The sequence below is a fragment of the Petromyzon marinus genome, chromosome 37 (assembly GCF_048934315.1).
Source record: "Petromyzon marinus isolate PM22_M1 ecotype Great Lakes invasive population chromosome 37, UKy_Petmar_22M1.pri1.0, whole genome shotgun sequence".
Taxonomy (NCBI): Eukaryota; Metazoa; Chordata; class Hyperoartia; order Petromyzontiformes; family Petromyzontidae; genus Petromyzon; species Petromyzon marinus.
Window position 1 is genome coordinate 17,245,194 of NC_133703.1, and position 19,689 is coordinate 17,264,882.

The window sequence follows — 19,689 nt, forward strand, 5'->3', positions numbered from 1 at the left end:
GGCGATTTAGACGCAGTAAAATAAATTTACACAGATGTCAGGGAGGGAGGAGGCGGCGGCGTGGGGGAGGACGGAAAGGCGGGGGGGGGGGGTGTAGGGGGGCGGGGTGTAGGGGGGGCGGGGTGTGGGGGGGAGGGGTGGCGGAGCGACTCGCGCGCGTTCTCATTCGGGTCACGTGCGCCCTCGCGTGCACGCGCCTCGCGCTCCGCTAATTACACATCATGGGGGGCGCGGGGTTCCAGCCGTCACTAGGGGGGCGGGGGGGGGTGTGGGGGGGGCAGAGGGGGGCGGAGGTGGGCGGAGAGGGGCGGGGTAAAAGGGTGAGGTTGTGTGTGGGGGGGGGGGTGTCAAACGTGATGTTGCTCCCCGTGCCGTGCTCTCACACACACTCGCGGTGACACTCACACTGACCCACTCAACATTGACCCACTCACAGTGACACGCTCACTCCATTTGTAGTGACGCACCAACAGTGGTACTCACGAAGACGAATAGCCTTGGACGGTGTCCGTTCAACAGCTGTGAGCGAGCATCTATGAAGGCCCGCTATGGCGCACGACGGGGTGGGTGACTATAACCGCCTTTGTCTCCCTAAGTGGCGATGTTTACACACCGCACCGGGCAGTCTAATGATGCCGAGTCGACCTAGGGGGATGCCCAGGCCTGTGGTTGTCCGTGAGCGCGGAATCAAACTCGGGTGGCCAGGTTCGTAGTGCGGCGCTCTGACCACTACAATCAGTGACACGCAGTGGTCTAGACTCATGCAAGGTGGCAAATGTGTCCAGGAGCTAGATGCCAATGTCGAGATCCTGCTACTGCTGCTGCTACTGCCACGACGAGGTGGCTTCAGCACAGAGAGAGAGAGCGGTGATGCCGGTCTTCCTCGCCGCTTGAAGGATCGCGAGACCGCAGTGCGGTCCACACTTTGCTGCATGGTCACGATCGCAACCAGCGTGGCTTGTCTTTAAGTGATCTATGTATCTCTACGGGTCTCTATGGGTCCCTATGAGTCTCAGTGGATCTCTATCTTCTTCATGCTTAGGGCAATATGTCCAGGAGGTGGATGCCCAACGTGGAGGCCTGCTGCTGGCCACGACGAGAGGGCTTCGGCAGAGACAGAGAGAGAGAGTTGGTGTCGTTTCGCCGTTCTTCCTCCCCCCCCCGTCGGTGTTGTCGTCTCTTTAGAGTCGTGGCCAGAAAGTCACGCCGAGGCCTTGAGAGTCCCTCGACGTTCCGCTGGCTCACTCGGAGACCTCGTCCGACCATCGGTTTGTGGCCCTTAATCGGCAGAGGGCCTCTTTCCGACACCACGGCTCGACCGCTCGACCCCTGCAGGGTTCGCGAGGTGCGCATCGCCCAGACGCCGGCGGGTGAGTCGCGGCTACGGTGGCGTGGAGACGCGTGCCGGGTGGGGCCTCTGCGAGGAGGTGGTGGAGGTGGTGGAGGAGGTGGTGAAGGAGGTGGTGGAGGAGGAGGTGGTGGTGGAGATGGTGGAGATGGTGGAGGAGGTGGTGGAGGATGTGGTGGAGGAGGTGGTGGAGATGGTGGAGGAGGTGGTGGAGGAGCTGGTGGAGGAGGCTACCGCGTCCCACCCGCACCCACGCTCACAGCGACTCACCAACCACGACGCTACCGCCCCCCGTGCACGCGCAGTGCCACCGCCGCGTGTGCCGACGTCGCGGTCCCAATTTGACCTCAAACTCGCTCGCCAGGCACCTCCCAACAGCGGCGGCGGCGGCAACATCATCGCCCCACCCCCCACACCACCCCCACCCCATCCACCACCCCACCCCCACCCCCCACCCCACCCACCACCCCACCCCCACACCACCCCCCACCCCATCCACCACCCCACACCATCCCCCACCCCACCCCCCACACCCCACACCACCCCCCACACCCACCCCCCACCCACCCCCCACCCCACCCACCACCCCAGCCCCACACCACCCCCCACCCCACCCACCACCCAGCCCCCCACACCACCCCCCACCTCCCACACCACCCCCACACCATCCCCCACCCCCCACACCCCACCCCACACCACCCCCCCCCCACCCACCCGACCCCTGACGGCACCCTCCTGAGAGCGAGTCACGGCACCCACGCGTGCCTGGGTGACCACCACACGCAGCCATGCCAATGATGAGGCAGCCACGGGGGCATTCCTCGGCCCCGCCCACAGTTCCCCGTTCCAACTGACGTCATCCGATAAACAAAGTCCGACTCCGCCTCCTCACTGCCTACCCCCACCGACGGGTCGGGAGGGGGTCACTTGTCACCTCGGGGGGGGGGGGGGGGGGTTGCGTCTCCCCCTCGCTCATTAAGCGGAGCTAAACGTTCTGATTGCTTCCGCGGAATTAAACGGCGATCAGAGAGATGAGTGGCGACAGTGGGGGGGTTGGGGCGTGTGGGGGGGTTACCCCCACATCCCCCACGCCCCCCACGCCCCCCACGCCCCCCACACCCTCCCTCACCCCCCACCCCCCTCGCGGGGGAGCAGGAATTGCCATTTACAGCGATTAATCGCGACGTCGAACGAGATTCAGAATAATTCATTCAATCGCGAATTCGTGATTCATTCAATCGCGAATTCGTGACTCATTCGTGAGGTGGATGGGAGGGGGTAGTGGGTGGTGGTGGGGGGGGGTTAAATCCTTCATTCGTTCGCGGTTCATTTCATAAATCCGTTCACTCCGATCGTTCACAATTAACTCACTCGGTCATCAACTCATTCATTTCCGCACGATTTCAATCCATCAACGCGATCGTGGCTCACTCACGAGTCATTCAATTTTGCATTCATTCATCCTGTTTGGGGACGTCTATTTCTTCGTTATTAATCCGCGAGTGAACGTTTAAAGGGACCTCAAACGTGTTTTTGTGTTAACTGAAGAAACATTCCGTCACTCCGTTCAGTTATTCGCGGTTCGTTCACTCATTTCGTGAGCGATTCACAAATTCACTCGCGCTCCCATTCGCGCATTCACTCGCCACTCACTCGCAAGTTAATTCACAAACTCTCACGCTCTCTCTCTCTCGCTCTCATTCATGACCAAATTCCACCATTCAGAATCACAATCGTACTTTATGCTGGAGGAATCCGATGAGCTGTGAAGCTCTTTTTTCACAGCACGTTCCATTCGTTTACCCGCGTTTCGCTTTCGTCTCCTCCCATTCACTCATTCATTCGTGCTCCGAGTTGACTCATTCAGTTTTGCACCGATGGCCCAAAAACGACGGACGGCCAGCAATAAATGGCACTGTCAAAGTTGTAACGGATAAGAGTGCGCAACGCGTGTCTTGAATTGAACGCGCTTATTGTTTTAAGGGCTTGGGGAGAGCGACGATGATGGTGGAGAGGGACTTCCAGGGTGGAGTGGTGCTCAGGAAGAAGGAACAAGAGAAGTGAGGTGACCTGCAGTGTGGTGAGTGCGTGGCGAATAGTTGGGTGGGTGAGTAGTTGGGTCGGTGAGTAGTTGCGTGGGTGAATAGTTGGGTGGGTGAGTAGTTGCGTCGGTGAGTAGTTGCGTGGGTGAATAGTTGGGTGGGTGAGTAGTTGGGTGAATAGTTGGGTGGGTGAGTAGTTGGGTGGGTGAGTAGTTGGGTGGGTGAGTAGTTGGGTGGGTGAGTAGTTGGGTGGGTGAGTAGTTGGGTGAGTAGTTGCGTGGGTGAGTAGTTGGGTGGGTGAGTAGTTGGGTGGGTGAGTAGTTGGGTGGGTGAGTAATTGCGCGGGTGAGTAGTTGGGTGGGTGAGTAGTTGAGTGGGTGAGTAGTTGCGTGGGTGAGTAGTTGGGTGGGTGAGTAGTTGGGTGGGTGAATAGTTGCGTGGGTGAGTAGTTGGGTGGGTGAGTAGTTGGGTGGGTGAGTAGTTGGGTGGGTGAGTAGTTGCGTGGGTGAGTAGTTGGGTGGGTGAGTAGTTGCGTGGGTAAGTAGTTGCGTGGGTGAGTAGTTGGGTGGGTGAGTAGTTGCGTGGGTGAGTAGTTGGGTGGGTGAATGAGTGAATCAGTGTTAGTGGATGGGTGAGTGATTGTATGTGTGAGTAGGTGGGTGTGTGTGTGGGTGGGTGAGTGAGTGGGTGGGTAAGAGTGTGGATAAGAGTGTGGGTAGAGTGTACGTGAGAGTGTGGGTGGTTAAGTGTGTGGGTGGAATATCTTCGCCGGTTAGAAACATTTAGGCTGGCCTGCCTACGATCAATCCTGGGTTTAACCAGGCTGGATTGTGTGAGGAGCTCACAAATCCTCGAAAGATCTGGACAAAGTCCCATCGGTGAGCACTTCCGGCAGGCAAGGCTGCGTTGGTTGGGCCATGTAGCCCGCATGCCCAATCACCGGATGACCAAACAGCTTTTGTTCGGCCGGATCGAGGGGGCTAGACGGGGGTGGCACGGGCTAGAAAAGAGATGGAGTGACGTGGTACAGGAGGATGTGGAGCTGAGTGGATTTGCCGATGACTGGTACCAGCTGTGTCAAGATCGGCCTCAGTGGAGGAGGCTCGTGAAGGACGCTACTGGGGAATTGGAGACAGTCGCCCTCCAACAACAACGGAGGGCGGAGGAGCGACGCTCACAACAACGAGCAGAGCGCCGAGTGGCTAAAGCACAGCAAGTTGGCACAGTAGGGAGCACAGGTGGTGCATCAGCTAGTCATCTCGGTCATCTCAGTCAGTCGACCCGTGGCACCTGGGTCTGCCCCGTGACCTCCTAGCAGCGGGCGTTCGACACTTCACATGCCTCAAGGTGCACATGGCCTGGCACAAGCGTCGTGGTGACGTCACCGCCACTTAGTGGCGAATGGCGGTTGTGTTGTTAAGTGTATGTGTGAGTAGGTGGATGCATGGGTGGGTAGGTGGGTGCGTGGGTGGTAGGGTAGGTGGGTGCGTGGGTAGGTGGATGCGTGGGTGGGTAGGTGGGTAGGTGGATGCGTGGGTAGGTGGATACGTGAGTGGATTGGTGGATGAATGTGTGTGAAAGTGAGTATGTGGATGTGTGTGTGAGTGGATGAGTTAGTGTGTATGTGCGTGAGTGAGTGAGTGGATGAGTGAGTGAGTGGATGAGTGTGTGAGTGGATGAGTGAGTGAGTGGATGAGTGAGTGGGGGCGGAGTAGAGGTTGTGGAGTCGGCAATTAAATCCGACCAATGGGCGTGGGACGCGTCACGTTCATAATCCCTCCCCACCCCCGTCGTCTCCCCCCTCTTGGTTATTAATTACCCGCGGCTTAATTAGCACGCAGCTCCATTACGCAGCCGTGGACAAGGCCCGTGGCAGGAGGCGGGGTTGGGGGGGGTGGCTTTCCAGAGGGCTAGAGGGGGGGAAGGGGGCGAGAATGATTTAGGGGGCCTAAGAGTCATGACCTCATGGAGGTCTCAGCTTCCTCTCATTTCAGGCCGAGTGGACCTAGGGGATGTCCCTACCGCTCGTTCTCTTCAAATCCAATTACCGATTGTTAACGAGCCGTGACCACGTGACTGGCTCAGCCTCGACCCTAAATGGGGGCGGGGTGGGGGTGGGGGCGGGGTGGGGGCGGGGTGGGGGCGGGGTGGGGGCGGGGTGGGGGGCGGGGTGGGGGCGGGGTGGGGGCGGGGTGGGGGCGGGGCGCCAACACCCCCCCCTCCCTCGTTACCGCGCTCGGCTCAAATTAACTCTCGGGCTCGGTCACGTGATCACCTGCCACGTGCTTTAATTAGCGGCACCTCGCGCGACACCTGCTCAGCTCACCTGGCGCGCAGAGGTGGGGGGAGGGGCGGGGCGGGTCGTGGGCGGTGATGGGCGGGCGATGATGCGACCCCCACCACCACCACCACCCCTCCCCCTTCCTCGCAGCATGATCCGCTCATCGCTCCGAATCAAAGTCGCATCGAATGCTCGAATTACGCTCCCCTTCATCCGCCCCCTCCCACCCACCGCACCCCCGCCCCTCTGTCCTCCCTCCGTCTGTTCCACCACTTTCCTTACCCCACACTCTGCACCGAAACTCACACGGGGGAGCCCCCCGATCCCGATTCGCCCGCCCGCTCGATGATTCGGGAGACCGAACTCAGCTTTTTGTTGGAGGTAGCCACGAATGGGGTCGACTCTTCGTATGCGAATTAAAATAAACAAACGCGCACCGTCGCTAATCGGGACACACTTTGTTTTTGGTAAATGCAAATCTCAAGAGGGCCCCCCCCGTGATGTTCACAGGGCTCCTGTGACCCACGGCGACGTCTCACAGCAATCCGCCGGTTCCCTGCCACGGTGAACATTCTGCCACCAAATAGCCGCAGAGACTCGCGAAACGTTCGTCGAGCAAGGCGCTAGACGATGTTCCTCGCTACCATTGAGTGAACGTGGCGCGCTCTCTCTCTCTTACGAGCTTTAGGAAAACTCGCAACGCCCTACATCTCATCTCAAGCATTCTCAGAGCAACCCACCACCATCGCCACCCCCCAGTGGCAGCTGTCCCTGTGCGGCACGAGGTGCTCCAAGCACCTTGGGGTTTACAAAGCCGACGCGAGTCCGCCAGAATGGGGGCACGATAGCCGTGTGAGTCATTTGTGAGTGATTTTTGTGGTTGTTGTTGTTGTAATTTCCTTGTCAATGGAACCGAGTTTGACAGCGCGCGGGTTTATAAGAGACATCATCGTGGCCAGGAGGGACTGCGCCCCGGGCGGTCGAGACGCGCAAGGGAGTGGCGGATTTAAGAAAGGAAGCGCGTCTGGAAGGGCGTCCGCCCAGGAGATGGAGCGATAGGACGTCTCATTCGTAAGGAATGAGCATGGATTGTTGCATCGCAGGCCCTGTGAGAGACGCCGACGGCATTAGGGGAGTGTTTCATCGAGCGCTGGACAGATTAGGGATGTCGTCGCCGCCGATGATGATGATGATGACGAGGGTTTGTCCGTGTGGTCTCGCCGTGCGCGCTTGTGCCGTCCCAGCCTTCATTGGTGCTCGCGAAGAGCTCTTGCCCGAGCAGTCTGTGGAGGCTTTACGGGGGAGGCGGGGGGGGGGGTCTTTGTCTTTGGGCGGAGGCGCTCGAACCCCGTCGAGCTGGGTTTGATTCCTAACTTGGGCCAACAACAGTCGAGAAACATCCCCTAGGTGTGACGTCAACGCTGGGGAGACAAAGGCGGCCTCCCACCGGCCTCGCGCGCCGTGCCGACCTTAATAGGTCCTCGCAAACATCACTTGGCCAACGCGCGGAATGGACCTCGCCTCCGTCTTTGTTCTCTGCGCATGTTTGTCCCGTGGTCGTACCCCCTGATTGAGCCTCGATGTTGACGAGGGGTGATTCATCCCCGCTGCGCCGAGATAATTACGATCATAACACGCAGGGTGTTAGGCGGGGAGGGGTCGCCCCCGACGTTACAAGCACTGAGCCTTGACCGTGTGTATACAGGACGAGGATGCAGGGAACGGGAGACTTGGGATAGGAAGGGAGAGTGCAGCGAGGGTGTGGGAGGATGGGGAAATGGGGGGGGGGGTCCAGGTGGGAGGGAAGGGGTGGATAGTGGGGGGGGGGATGAGAGGGAGAGTGGGGGGGGGGGGGTCTCAATTCCCAGCCGAGTCACGTCTCTAGCTTCGAGCGGCGAGGACGCAAGGGGGGGGGGGGGGGCGGGGGACAATTAGACTCCAGCTGTGTGTATCTGTGTGTGTCTCAGTGTATGTGTCTGTGTGTGTCTTTTGTCTGTTTGTGTCTTTGTCTGTGTGTGTCTTTTCTGTGCGTGGGGAGCGACGGTGTAGCGGTTAGCGCTACGTTGCGCTACGAACCCGGTAACCCGGGTTCGATTCCCGCTCACGGCCAACACGCAGTGAAGATTATCTGAACCGGTCCTGGGCCTTCCCTAGGTCGACTCGGCCTCATATGAGTACCTGGTGCGGTGTGTAAATATCGCCACTGGGGAGACAAAGGCGGCCGGGCGTGGTGTTGGCCACCCATCCCGTGTGTTCGTGCCGGCCTTCATAGGTGCTCGCTAACAGCACTTGCCCCTTACAGTCTGTTACAGGCTGTACGGGGGATCTTTGTCCTTGTCTTTTTGTGTGTGTGTCAGAATGTGCGTGTGTCCTGAGTTTGTGTGTCTATGTGTGTTGTCTGAGTCGATGTGTCTGTGCGTGTTGTCTGAGTCTGTGTGTTTCTTTGTCTTTGTGTGTGCGTTCCTGTGTTTTTTTGGTCCTTGTTGTGGGGAGCGGTGGCGCAGCGGTTAGCACGCTGCGTTTCGCACCTGGCCACCCGAGTTCGATTCCCGCTTATGCCCACGACCAGCGACGAACATCTGAACCCCCTCTTGTGCCGTGCCAGGCTTCATAGGTGCTCGCTAACAGCACTTGCCCCAACAGTCTGACTGCAGTATGGCTTTAAGGGGGATCTTATAGTTGTACTGTATATGTGAGCGTTTCTAGGAGTCAGAGCCATGTGATGTTGACCTTGGGGGCGTAAGAGATGTCCTTTGGCCCCTACAAGATCTAACGTCTTCTTTGGCCACGTAGTTCGAGAAGCTTTGCAGATCAAACGGGAGGGGCTGATCGATGCCCAGGTGGGGTCACGGGTTGGCTTCGAACTGGTCAACCAAGTTGCGTACGCTGATGATCTAATAATTATATTCTTTGGTTCTTTCGGTAAAGTTACGTAGGTATCAAATAAATCACGACGTTTCGGGAAGCAACACAAGCGCACCTGATGACGGACGCTTGTGTTGCGGCCGAAAGGTCGTGATTTATTTTCTACCTACGTGACTTTACCGAAAGAACCGAAGGGTATGGATTCCTGCAGTCACGAAAGCTTCAAATCAATATCTGATCATTGCTGCTCACTCTGAACCTGGAGCGTGCCACTAAAAGGTTGCGCAAATTTTTCAGCACCCACAAAAACTCAGCGCCTGCCCGTAGAGCCGAGCGGACTTGCCGAAGACCGGTACCAGCGGTGTCAAGGTCGGCCTCTGTGGAGGAGGCTCGTGAAGGACGCTGCTAGGCAGGTGAAGGAAGTCCCCCTCCGACGACAACAACCACGGAGGGCAGAGGAGCGACGCTCACAACAACGAGCAGAGTCGCCGGGCGGATAAAACGCAGCAACTGCCCACACGTGAGGCACAGGTGGTTTATCTACCGGCCATCTCGATGGGTCAACCCACAGCACCCGGGTCTGTGCCGTGACCTCCTCCTGCAAGCAGGGAGCCTTCGACACTACACGTAACGGCCTCAAAGTGCACCTATCCTGGCACACAAGCGCCGTGGTGACGTCAGCCCGACACTTATCGTGAAGGACGGAGGCTGCCGTTGTTGTTGCGAGTGGCGAGAGACTCACTCACTCACCACCACCACCACCCACCATCATCACCATCCGCTATATAATCGCCATGATGATGACGACGATCGTTATCAATTCATCATCACCATCGTCCCGTCCCCCGCGGCCGGCGCTCCGTCTCAGCTCAATTTGCGCCAACAACGACGACGACGCCTCCAGACGCGGGCGTAAACAAAGGGGGGGCGGGGAGGGCCGGGGCGGGGAGGGGCAGGGAGGGGCGGGGAGGGGCGGGCCGGGGAGAGAGGGGAGGGGAGGGCCGGGGAGGGGCGGGGAGGGGAGGGCCGGGGAGAGAGGGGAGGGGCGGGGAGGGGTTTCACCGCCGCGTAATTAAACCGCTGTCCCCACAGCCCCAGCACCCCCACCCCGCACGGCACGTGGCCGTGCTGTGCGCGCGCGTGGGTCACCTGGAGCAGGTGTCCGTGTGTGTGTCCGTGTGTGTGTCCGTGTGTGTGTCCGTGTGTGTGTCCGTGTGTGTGTCCGTGTGTGTGTCCGTGTGGGTGTCCGTGTGGGTGTCCGTGTGGGTGTGAGCGGGGTGTGGGGAGCGGCAGTGTAGCGGTTCGCGCTGCGCTGCGATACGAAAACTGGCGAGCCGGGTTCGATTCCCGCTCACGGCCAACACCCAGTGACGATTATATTTGAAGCGGTCCTGGGCCTCCCCTAGGTCGACTCGGCCTCAAATGAGTACCCGGTGCAATGTGTAAGCATCGCCACTGGGGAGACAAAGGCGGCCGGGCGTGGTGTTGTCCACCCACCCCCTTGTGTGCCGTGCCGGCCTTCATAGGCGCTCGCTAACAGCACTTGCCCCTACAGTCTGTTAAGGCTACACGAGGGATCTTTGTCTTTTTTTTGTGGGGAGCGGTGGCGCAAGGATCGTCGCGCTGCGCTACGAACCCGACGACCCGGGTTCGACTCCCGCTCACGGCCAACGCCGGTGACGATTATCTAAACCGGTCCTGGGCCTCCCCCTAGGTAGACTCAGCCTCAAATGAGTACCTGGTGCGGTGTGTAAAATATCACCACTGGGGAGACAAAAGCGGTCGGGTGGTGTGCTTGATCCGCCCAACCTTTAGTATGCCGTGCCGGCCGTCAAAGTCTATTATGGCGATACGGGGGTGGGCGGTCTTCGTGTGTGTGTCTGCCGAGTGTATCTGTGAGGTCAGATAACATTGCGGTTGACATTCAGGAGTGAGTGGATCTCGAAAGGATGGGCGCACGGTGCCTGCTTCACCACTGCATAGTCCAGCAGACGCCGTCCGTGCGAACCGACCGACAAAGATCCCCACTGTAGCCTCACAGACATTTGTATTTGCGGCAAGTGCTGTGAGCGTGCCACCTATGAAGGCCGGCACAGCGCACGAGGTGGGAGAGCGGGCGTGCGGGGGTCAGCACCATGCTCGGCCTCCTTTGTCTCTCTCCTCTCTCTCTCTTAGTCGCGAGCGATGTGTACACATCGCGATTCTCGTGTTCTCTCCTTGAGCAATTCCCCACAGCGAGGCCCGTGCTGTGCGTTGTAGAGAGACGGAGAGAGAGAGAGAGGAGGAGGAGAGGTTCAGGCGCTCCGGTCGAGAGGGGTGCGTGGAGGATCACCCATTCCCCGTAGGCCACGCGTTGTAATTGTTTCCGAGGGCAGGGGGAGGGGGGAAAGTTGGGCTGGGGGAGGGGGTGGGGTTCAATTCCCCGACTGCCAAAAGGGGTTTGGTCAGCGGACATCACAGGCGGCTGTCTCCTCGGAGCTTATCACGGAGAATTCAATTTTTCTCAATTCACTTTCGACATCAAATCCATTGACAAAAGAACAGACGCGCACAAATACAAAGATCCCCCGTATAGCCTTAACAGACTGTAGGGGCCAAATGCTGTTAGCGAGCACCTATAAAGGCCGGCACGGTACACGAGGGGGTGAGTGGCCAGCACCACGCCCGGCCGCCTTTGTCTCCCTATTGGCGATGTTTACACACCGCACCAGGTACTCATTTGAGGCTGAGTCGACCTAGGGGAGGCGCAGGACCGGTTTAGATAATCGTCACTGGGTGTTGGCCGTGAGGGGGAATCGAACCCGGGTCGCCAGGTCCGTAGCGCGCTAACCGCTACACTACCGCTCCCCACCAATACAGACACACACCCACACACACTCACTGATATACGCACATACTTCACAGATACACAAGGAGATAGCTTACACGGGGAAAGCATTCATCGTACGGACACAAATACAAACAAAGATACCCCGTAGAGCCTCAACAGACTGTCGGAGCAAGTGCTGTTAGCGAGCACCTATGAAGGCCGGCACGGCACACGAGGGGGTGGGTGGCCAGCACCACGCCCGGCCGCCTTTGTCTCCCGAGTGGCGATGTTTACACACCGGGGCCAGGTACAGATTTGCGGCTGAGTCGACCTAGGGGGAGGCCCAGGACCGGTTCAGATAATCGTCACTGGGTGTTGGTCGTGAGGGGGAATCGAACTCGGGATCGCCAGGTTCGTAGCGCAGGGCGCGAACCGCTGCACCCCTCCCCACGTGCACGCGCGCGCACGTGACGAGGTGCCGTATCACGTGGCGAGGGGCCGTGGCACGTGGCGAGGGACCGTGGCACGCGCACGTGGCGAGGGGCTGTGTCACGTGGCGAGGGGCCGTGGCACGTGGCGAGGGGCCGTGGCACGTGGCGAGGGGGCGTGTCACGTGGCGAGGGGCCGTGGCACGTGGCGAGGGACCGTGGCACGCGCACGTGGCGAGGGGCTGTGTCACGTGACGAGGGGCCGTGGCACGTGGCGAGGGGCCGTGGCACGTGGCGAGGGGGCGCTTGTACGAGCGCGGCGCTTCGCCCGAAGTGAACGCGACTCGACGGCGCCGCTAATTACCCCGAGTCGGCAATTAGCGAGAGCGGCAGAGAAGCGGCCCCTTGGTCCCGCGACATACCAGAGTGTTCTCACGCACTCTCTCACGCTCTCTCACGCTCTCTCACTCTCTCTCGCTCTCTCACGCTCTCTCTCACGCTCCCTCACTCTCTCACGCTCTCTCTCTCACTCTCTCTCACGCTCTCTCTCACTCTCTCACGCTCCCTCACTCTCGCTCTCTCTCACTCTCTCACGCTCTCTCACGCTCTCTCTCGCTCTCTCTCGCTCTCTCACGCTCCCTCGCTCTCTCTCTCACTCTCTAACGCTCACTCTCACGCTCCCTCACTCTCACGCTCTCTCTCACCCTCTCTCATTCTCCTTCACTCTCACGCTCTCTCTCTCTCTCTCACGCTCTCTCTCTCTCTCTCACGCTCCCTCACTCTCACGTGTAGCAACGCACGCGGTCACATGCGGTGACGTCACGACTGCGCTCCTGCCAGGCGAGGTCCACTTTGAGGCTCGCTGCTGGAAGGTCACGGAACATACCCAGGTGACATCGGGCCACTGAGATGACCGGCAGTGCACCACCTGTGCTCCCCAATCCGTTGCGCTTTATCCGCCCGGCGCTCCTCTGCCCTTCGCTGTTGTTGGAGGGCGACTGCCTCCAACTGCCCAGTAGCAGCGTCCTTCACGAGCCTCCTCCTCCACAGAGTTCGATCTTGACCCGCTAGTACCGGTCTTCGGAAAGTTAACTCGGCTCCATATCCTCCTTTACCGCATCACTTCACCTCTTCTCGAGCCCCTGCCGTGCCCGTCTAGCCCTGTCCGGTCAAACAGAAGCTGCTTGGACATTCCGTGGCTGGGCATGCGGGCTACATGACCCATCCAAACGCAGCTTCTTCGCCTGCTGGAGGAGATCACCGATAGGACTGTGTTCCAGATCTCTCGATGATGTGTGAGCTTCTCACACAATCCAGCCTGGTTAAACTCAGGATGAGTCGTAGTCGGCCTAGCCGAAATGTTTCAAACCGTCCCAGATCTTCCTTCGGAGTGGTCCACGCATAGAGAAATGGGGGGGGGGGGGGCATGAATGTGGCCTAGAAGACCCAAAGCTCCGTGCGGAGCGACATGCCAGGTACCTTCCACACAGCGTTACGCAGCCGATAAAAAGATAATGCCGCTCGACTAATTCGGAGTGAGACTTATGCTGTCAAACCGGAGCTGGTGTACGATATTTGCCATACACCAAAGACTAACATCACCCGTATAGCCGCAATAGACTGTTGGGACAAGTGCTGTGGGTGGGTGGCCAGCACCACCCCCGGCCGCCTTTTTCTCTCCACTGGCGATGTTTACACATCACACCAGGTACTTATTTGAAGCGGAGTCGACCAAACAGCTACAATACCGCCACCCACACACCACACACACCACCCACATACACCACACACACCCCAGACTCATCCACATACACCACACACACACCACACACCACCCACACACCACCCACACACACCACCCGCACACACACCCCAGACTCATCCACATACACCCCACACACACCACCCACATTCACCACCCACACACACCACCCACCACACATCACCCACACGCACCACACACACCACACACACCACCCACACATAACACACACACACCACACACACCACCCACACACACCACACACATCCCAGACTCATCCACATACACCACACACACCACACACACTCACCACACACACTCACCACCCACACTCACCACCCACACATACCACCCACACACCACCCACTCACACCACACACACTGCCCACACACACCACACACACCACCCACACCACCCACACACACCACACACCCCAGACTCATCCACATACACCACCCACACACACCACCCACACACACGACACACACACCACACACACACCACCCACACACACCACCCACACACACCACCCACACACACCACCCACACATCACACACCCCCCAGACTCATCCACACACACCACACACACACCACCCACACACACCACCCACACACACCCCAGACTCATCCACATACACCACACACACACCACACACACCACACACACCACACACATACCACACACCCCAGACTCATCCACATACACCACACACACACCACCCATACACCACCCACACACACCACCCACACACACCACCCACCCACACACACCACCCACACACACCACCCACACACACACCACCCACACACACCACCCACACAACACACACACACACCACCCACACACACCACCGACACCCCAGACTCATCTACATACACCACCCACACACCACCCACACACCACCCACACACACCACCCACACACACCACCCACACCACCCACACCACCCACACACACCACCCACACACCACCCACACTCACCACACACACCACACAATTGCCGAAATCGTCACAGCGCCTTGGTTTGGCTCAATGAGTGCCCGTCCCCATAGCAACCCTGAGTGCGGGGGGTGGGGGGGACGGCCCCTCCCTTCGAATCACACACCCTGCCACCCCCCCTGTCCCCCGCCTGTCCGACCCAATGAAGTTCAGCCTCGGGCAGGGAGCGGTGGGGGAGGGGGGGCATGGGGGTGCAGAGGAGCGCGGTTCCAGGACCTCACTACGGCTCTGACCCGACCCGAACCCCGTGTCCCCCCCTCCCCATCCACTTGCCGCCCCCCCCCGCCGCTCCCGCCGCCGCCCCCCCCCAATCCTCACTGAAACCGCCCCCCTATCGACCCAAGCGCCGCCTAAATGCGTTTGATGAGACGTCTCTGCCCACTTCTCCATTAGTGCCCCAACCTCCGCGCCTCCTCGGGGGGCAATGGGGGTTCTATGGGGGTCCTGGTGGGGGGGGGGGGGGGCTGTGTATCTCCCCCCACCCCCCACCTTGTACCCACAATTCACAGGCAGCGTTGGTGAATCCGCCACCGCCGCGTCTCGCCATCGCTTCCTTCCCGCTGCCAAATAGTGCAACAGTTGCATCTCACGTGCCTCGCCTCACTCATCGGGATTTACACTGCGGGAGGGGTAGGGGAGGGGGGTACAAAGAACAGCACTTGCTGGGGCAAGTGCTGTTCGCGAGCACCTGTGAAGGCCGGCAGGGGACACGAGCGGGTGGGCGGACAGCGTCACCGTCCGTCCGCCTTTGTCTCCCTCGTGGCGATGTTTCTACATTGTAGCAGGTGCTCATTGCAGGCCGAGTCGACCTAAGCGAGGTCCAGGACCGGTTCAGATAAAGGAGATATGCCAGATATTAGCCACCGATGTTGGCCGTGAGCGGGAATCAAACGCGGGTGGTGGCAGGGATCTCAACGCAGTGCGCTAACCACTGAGCCACCGCTCCCCATGGGTCGGGGTACACCCCCCCCCCCATCCACACACAACCCTGCCCCCTCCCCCCTCCAACACCACAATTAACACCCCTTACTACTCAAACACCCACCCCAAACAAGCACCGCAATTAACACCCTCCCTCCCCCAGCCTCTATAAACAATCAAATCGACCATCCCGCCTTCTCCATCCCCCCACCCCATCCAGTCCGCACCGCCACTCATCAAACTCTTCCCTAAACACGGAGAGCAATTGCCCCCCCCCGCCGCTCCCCCTGCCCCCCACTCCTCCTGCCCCCCACTCCTCCTCCCTATCCCCGCCCTTCCTCTCCCCCCCCCCTCCCCCCACCCGTTACGCACGCGGCGCCTCGCTCACAAATTAGCCCCGGATGATGAACGCGGATCCATTGGCACGAGGACTTGATGGGTGGAGGGGGCGGGTTAGAACGGTGTGGGGGGGGGGGGGGGCATGGGTAGAGGGGTTCGGCGGGAGGTGCTGGGGGTCCCGGAGACAGACAGGGGGGGGGGGCCCTTTGATCCCCTTCTCCCAAACGAGTCCAGCTGGAGTCGGCGCTCGTCAAAGGAAGGGCGCGGAAACTGATGGAGGCGTTCATGGCCCCCTGTGGGTTGGGGCGGTGGGTGGAGGTGGTGGGGAGAGTTGAGGGTGAGGGAGTGGACATTTGGACGCGATCTTGACGCTTTTACAGCGATCGGCGTAATTACCAACAACGATAACAGCAGAACCGCAACCACCCACACGCAACCGCACGACTACAGCCTTAGCCAGACTGTTGGGGCAAGCGCTGTTAGCGACCAAGGAATACGAGGGGGGGGTGGGTGACCAGCGCCACGCCCGGCCGCCTTTGTCTCCCTTGCGGTGATGTTTACACACCGCATCGCGTTCTTCCTCTTCTATTCGTACGGCTGATGTAGATGCAGATCAAGAAAGAAAACTATTTCACATTCAGGTGGTCAAGCCCAGATAACCGCGTCAGGAGGAGCGGAGTGTGACCATCGCTGCGATGTCTCCTCCGTATTCGTGGCATTGCGTCGTTACACGTTGTACGGTCTCTGTTCTGGATGAGCACAGTCGCGCACCACTACTGGAGGAGTTTTGTTCCCCATTTGTGCATCAGGAAATCCGCATCTGCCATGGCTTTGTACGGGTGCGGTTTATGGTGCACCATGAGCTTCGTGGAGGGTTAAAACCGGGGGATTTATACGAGGCGAAGTGAACCCAGGGAAGGCCCAGGACCGGTTCAGATAGAGGGCCACCGTCCCCACCCACATCGCCCCCACCCACATCACTACCCCCACCCACATCACTACCCCCACCCACATCACTACCCCCACCCACATCACTACCCCCACCCACATCACTACCCCCACCCACATCACTACCCCCACCCACATCACTACCCCCACCCACATCACTACCCCCACCCACATCACTACCCCCACCAACATCACTACCCCCACCCACATCACTACCCCCACCCACATCACTACCCCCACCCACATCACTACCCCCACCCACATCACTACCCCCACCCACATCACTACCCCCACCCACATCACTACCCCCACCCACATCACTACCCCCACCCACATCACTACCCCCACCCACATCACTACCCCCACCCACATCACTACCCCCACCCACATCACTACCCCCACCCACATCACTACCCCCACCCACATCACTACCCCCACCCACATCACTACCCCCACCCACATCACTACCCCCACCCACATCACTACCCCCACCCACATCACTACCCCCACCCACATCACTACCCCCACCCACATCACTACCCCCACCCACATCACTACCCCCACCCACATCACTACCCCCACCCACATCACTACCCCCACCCACATCACTACCCCCACCCACATCACTACCCCCATCCACATCACTACCCCCACCCACATCACTACCCCCACCCACATCACTACCCCCACCCACATCACTACCCCCACCCACATCACTACCCCCACCCACATCACCCCCACCCACATCACCCCCACCCACATCACCAGGCACTAATTTAAGGCCGAGTCGACCTAAGGGAGGCCCAGGACCGGATTAGATAATCGTCGCTGGTGTTGGCCGTGAGCGGAAATTGAACCCGGGTCGCCGGGTTCATAGCGCAGTGCACGAACCGCTACACGACCGTTCCCCACCCACGTCACCACAGACATCGCCATCGCCACCCCCACCCACATCACCACCCACATCACCACCCACATCACCACGCTGTTCTCGGGCTGTGATGTCGCGTCTCCATTTGAGTTCACGCTTCTCCAGTTCCCCCACCCTCTGCTCGCCTGGCAGCTCACCAACACTGTCGGCTCAAGCACGCCTGACCCCTGCTGATGATGACACTGAACGTTGAAACCGGTCCAGAGTTTGCGCTTGTGTTGAATGAATGTTGCTGAATGTGTGTGCACTCCCCAAAAATAGCCGTGTGGCTGATGAGATGTGTCGGGGGACCCCTATGGATGGGGGGAGGGGAGGCGAATTTCCTGCGTACTGATGGGGCCTCTGCATTTAGACAACTTGACCCCCCCCCCCCACTCGTTATAGGATCCGATTCACCCAGGGTAGCTACCCCCCCCGCCCCACCGAGCAATTGAGACCGCGTTAAGAATAGATTTGCATAATTAATGAAGCTTTAAAGAGCTTCCATCTGTCACGAGCCACGCCACCCGCTCTAGCCCGAGTGCGTGGCGACTGTGGACGTGGCAGAGACACGGGGAGTCCCTCCCACTGACTCCACAGATCAAGGGGACGAGCTGGAGCGATGGAGGCACGAGAGACAAGGAGAGACACCATGGACACTGCATAATCACATTGAGAGGCGCGTTACATTCGTTCAGCGGTTGTATGGGACAACACATTGGTGGTGCTGTGGCGCAGTGGTTAGCGCACTGCTTTATAAACCCCTCCGAGTTCTAGCCCGGGTCACGGCTAACATCAGTGGCGGCGAGTCCTGCCCATTCCCCCCTTCACCAACCCGCACTATTCAAGCGTGGCATCAGTAAAACGGTCCTCAGGACCCACACGGTGGATTTACGAAGGGGCTGTCAATGACCATGGCTGTTATCACCATTAGCAGTCGTAGTATTAGTTGTTGTTGGCATGCCACAGAGGATCTCGAAGCGCTCCGTCACACGCAGGGCAAATCAAGGCAGCAAGCGCCATACGGGAAGGGGGGGGAGCTGTGTAGCCAGAGATGAACGAGGGTTGTCAACTCGTAACGCTGCCACCTCCGCCACCACCACCACACAGGATCCGCTCTCTCCCCGCTGTCTCGGAGAGCGGGAAGGCAACAGCAGCAGCAGCAGCTACGCGGCGAGGAATCGGCTTCAAACGCCCCCCCCCCCTCCTCCTCCTCCCCTCCAAAGATCTGCGACACACGTCCTCGAGCATCAGCCAACTCGGACCATTGCCCGAAACGTCGCGAATTGTTATTTTTATTATCAGAGTCGGGTACGGTGCGGGTAGACGAACGCGAGTGTGTTCCCACGCCGTAGTGGAGGTTCCACGTGGCCGTAGGAAGGGGGGGCACAGTGCCCCCCAGCGCGACAGGAGCGCGAGAAAACGTTGAGGGGGTGGGCCACCGTGGACCGCATCCCTCCTGAACGGTGGAGAACCACCGACCTCGAGAAAATCTCAGCCGACCCGCCTCGACCACCAACCTCATCAGGGGTCCATCGACCCGCCTGCCCCGTGCTTGTACTCCAGTCCGTTTGAATCGTTACTCGCACGCAGGGGCAGGGATCGCGTTCGCTGCCGTCCCTTGTTCAGCAGCAGGCGGCGCCGCGCGCATATTGACGCCTGCAACGTGGCCAACAACGTTAAAGAGTCATGTGGCGTCGTTGGCAAGAGTATGGCCCCATTGTGTGCCGGCGTCAGGGCTCAATGTTGGCAAGTTCGATAATGCACACTGCACGGTGCTTAATTGGGATCGTACAGCAGCAGCAGCCATCGCCCACGACCGGCAGACTGATGCCCCAGGTCACTCGTACAAATTAAAGACGCTCTTGGTCTCTCGAGTTCTCACCTGGTTACACAATCAACTTGGAACGGTCACAAGTCGGCTATTAAAATAAATGACTCAAGGCGAGCAATGCCTTGGGTCAGTTATTCTGCTCGTTTCCCAGGAGAGCCTCCACGGGCATCAAGGCTTTCTTCGGAGAATCATTCTGAGTT

At 59.4% G+C, this 19,689-nt stretch overlaps 1 long non-coding RNA gene across 1 annotated transcript; it reads left to right on the forward strand.

The window, feature by feature from the left end:
* The first annotated feature begins 1,200 nt into the window (after positions 1 to 1,200).
* Positions 1,201 to 19,534, forward strand: LOC116949670 (uncharacterized). Its single transcript, XR_004403932.2, has 3 exons — positions 1,201 to 1,370; positions 3,332 to 3,428; positions 18,766 to 19,534. It is a non-coding gene; the product is annotated as an uncharacterized LOC116949670 (long non-coding RNA).
* Positions 19,535 to 19,689: the final 155 nt, after the last annotated feature.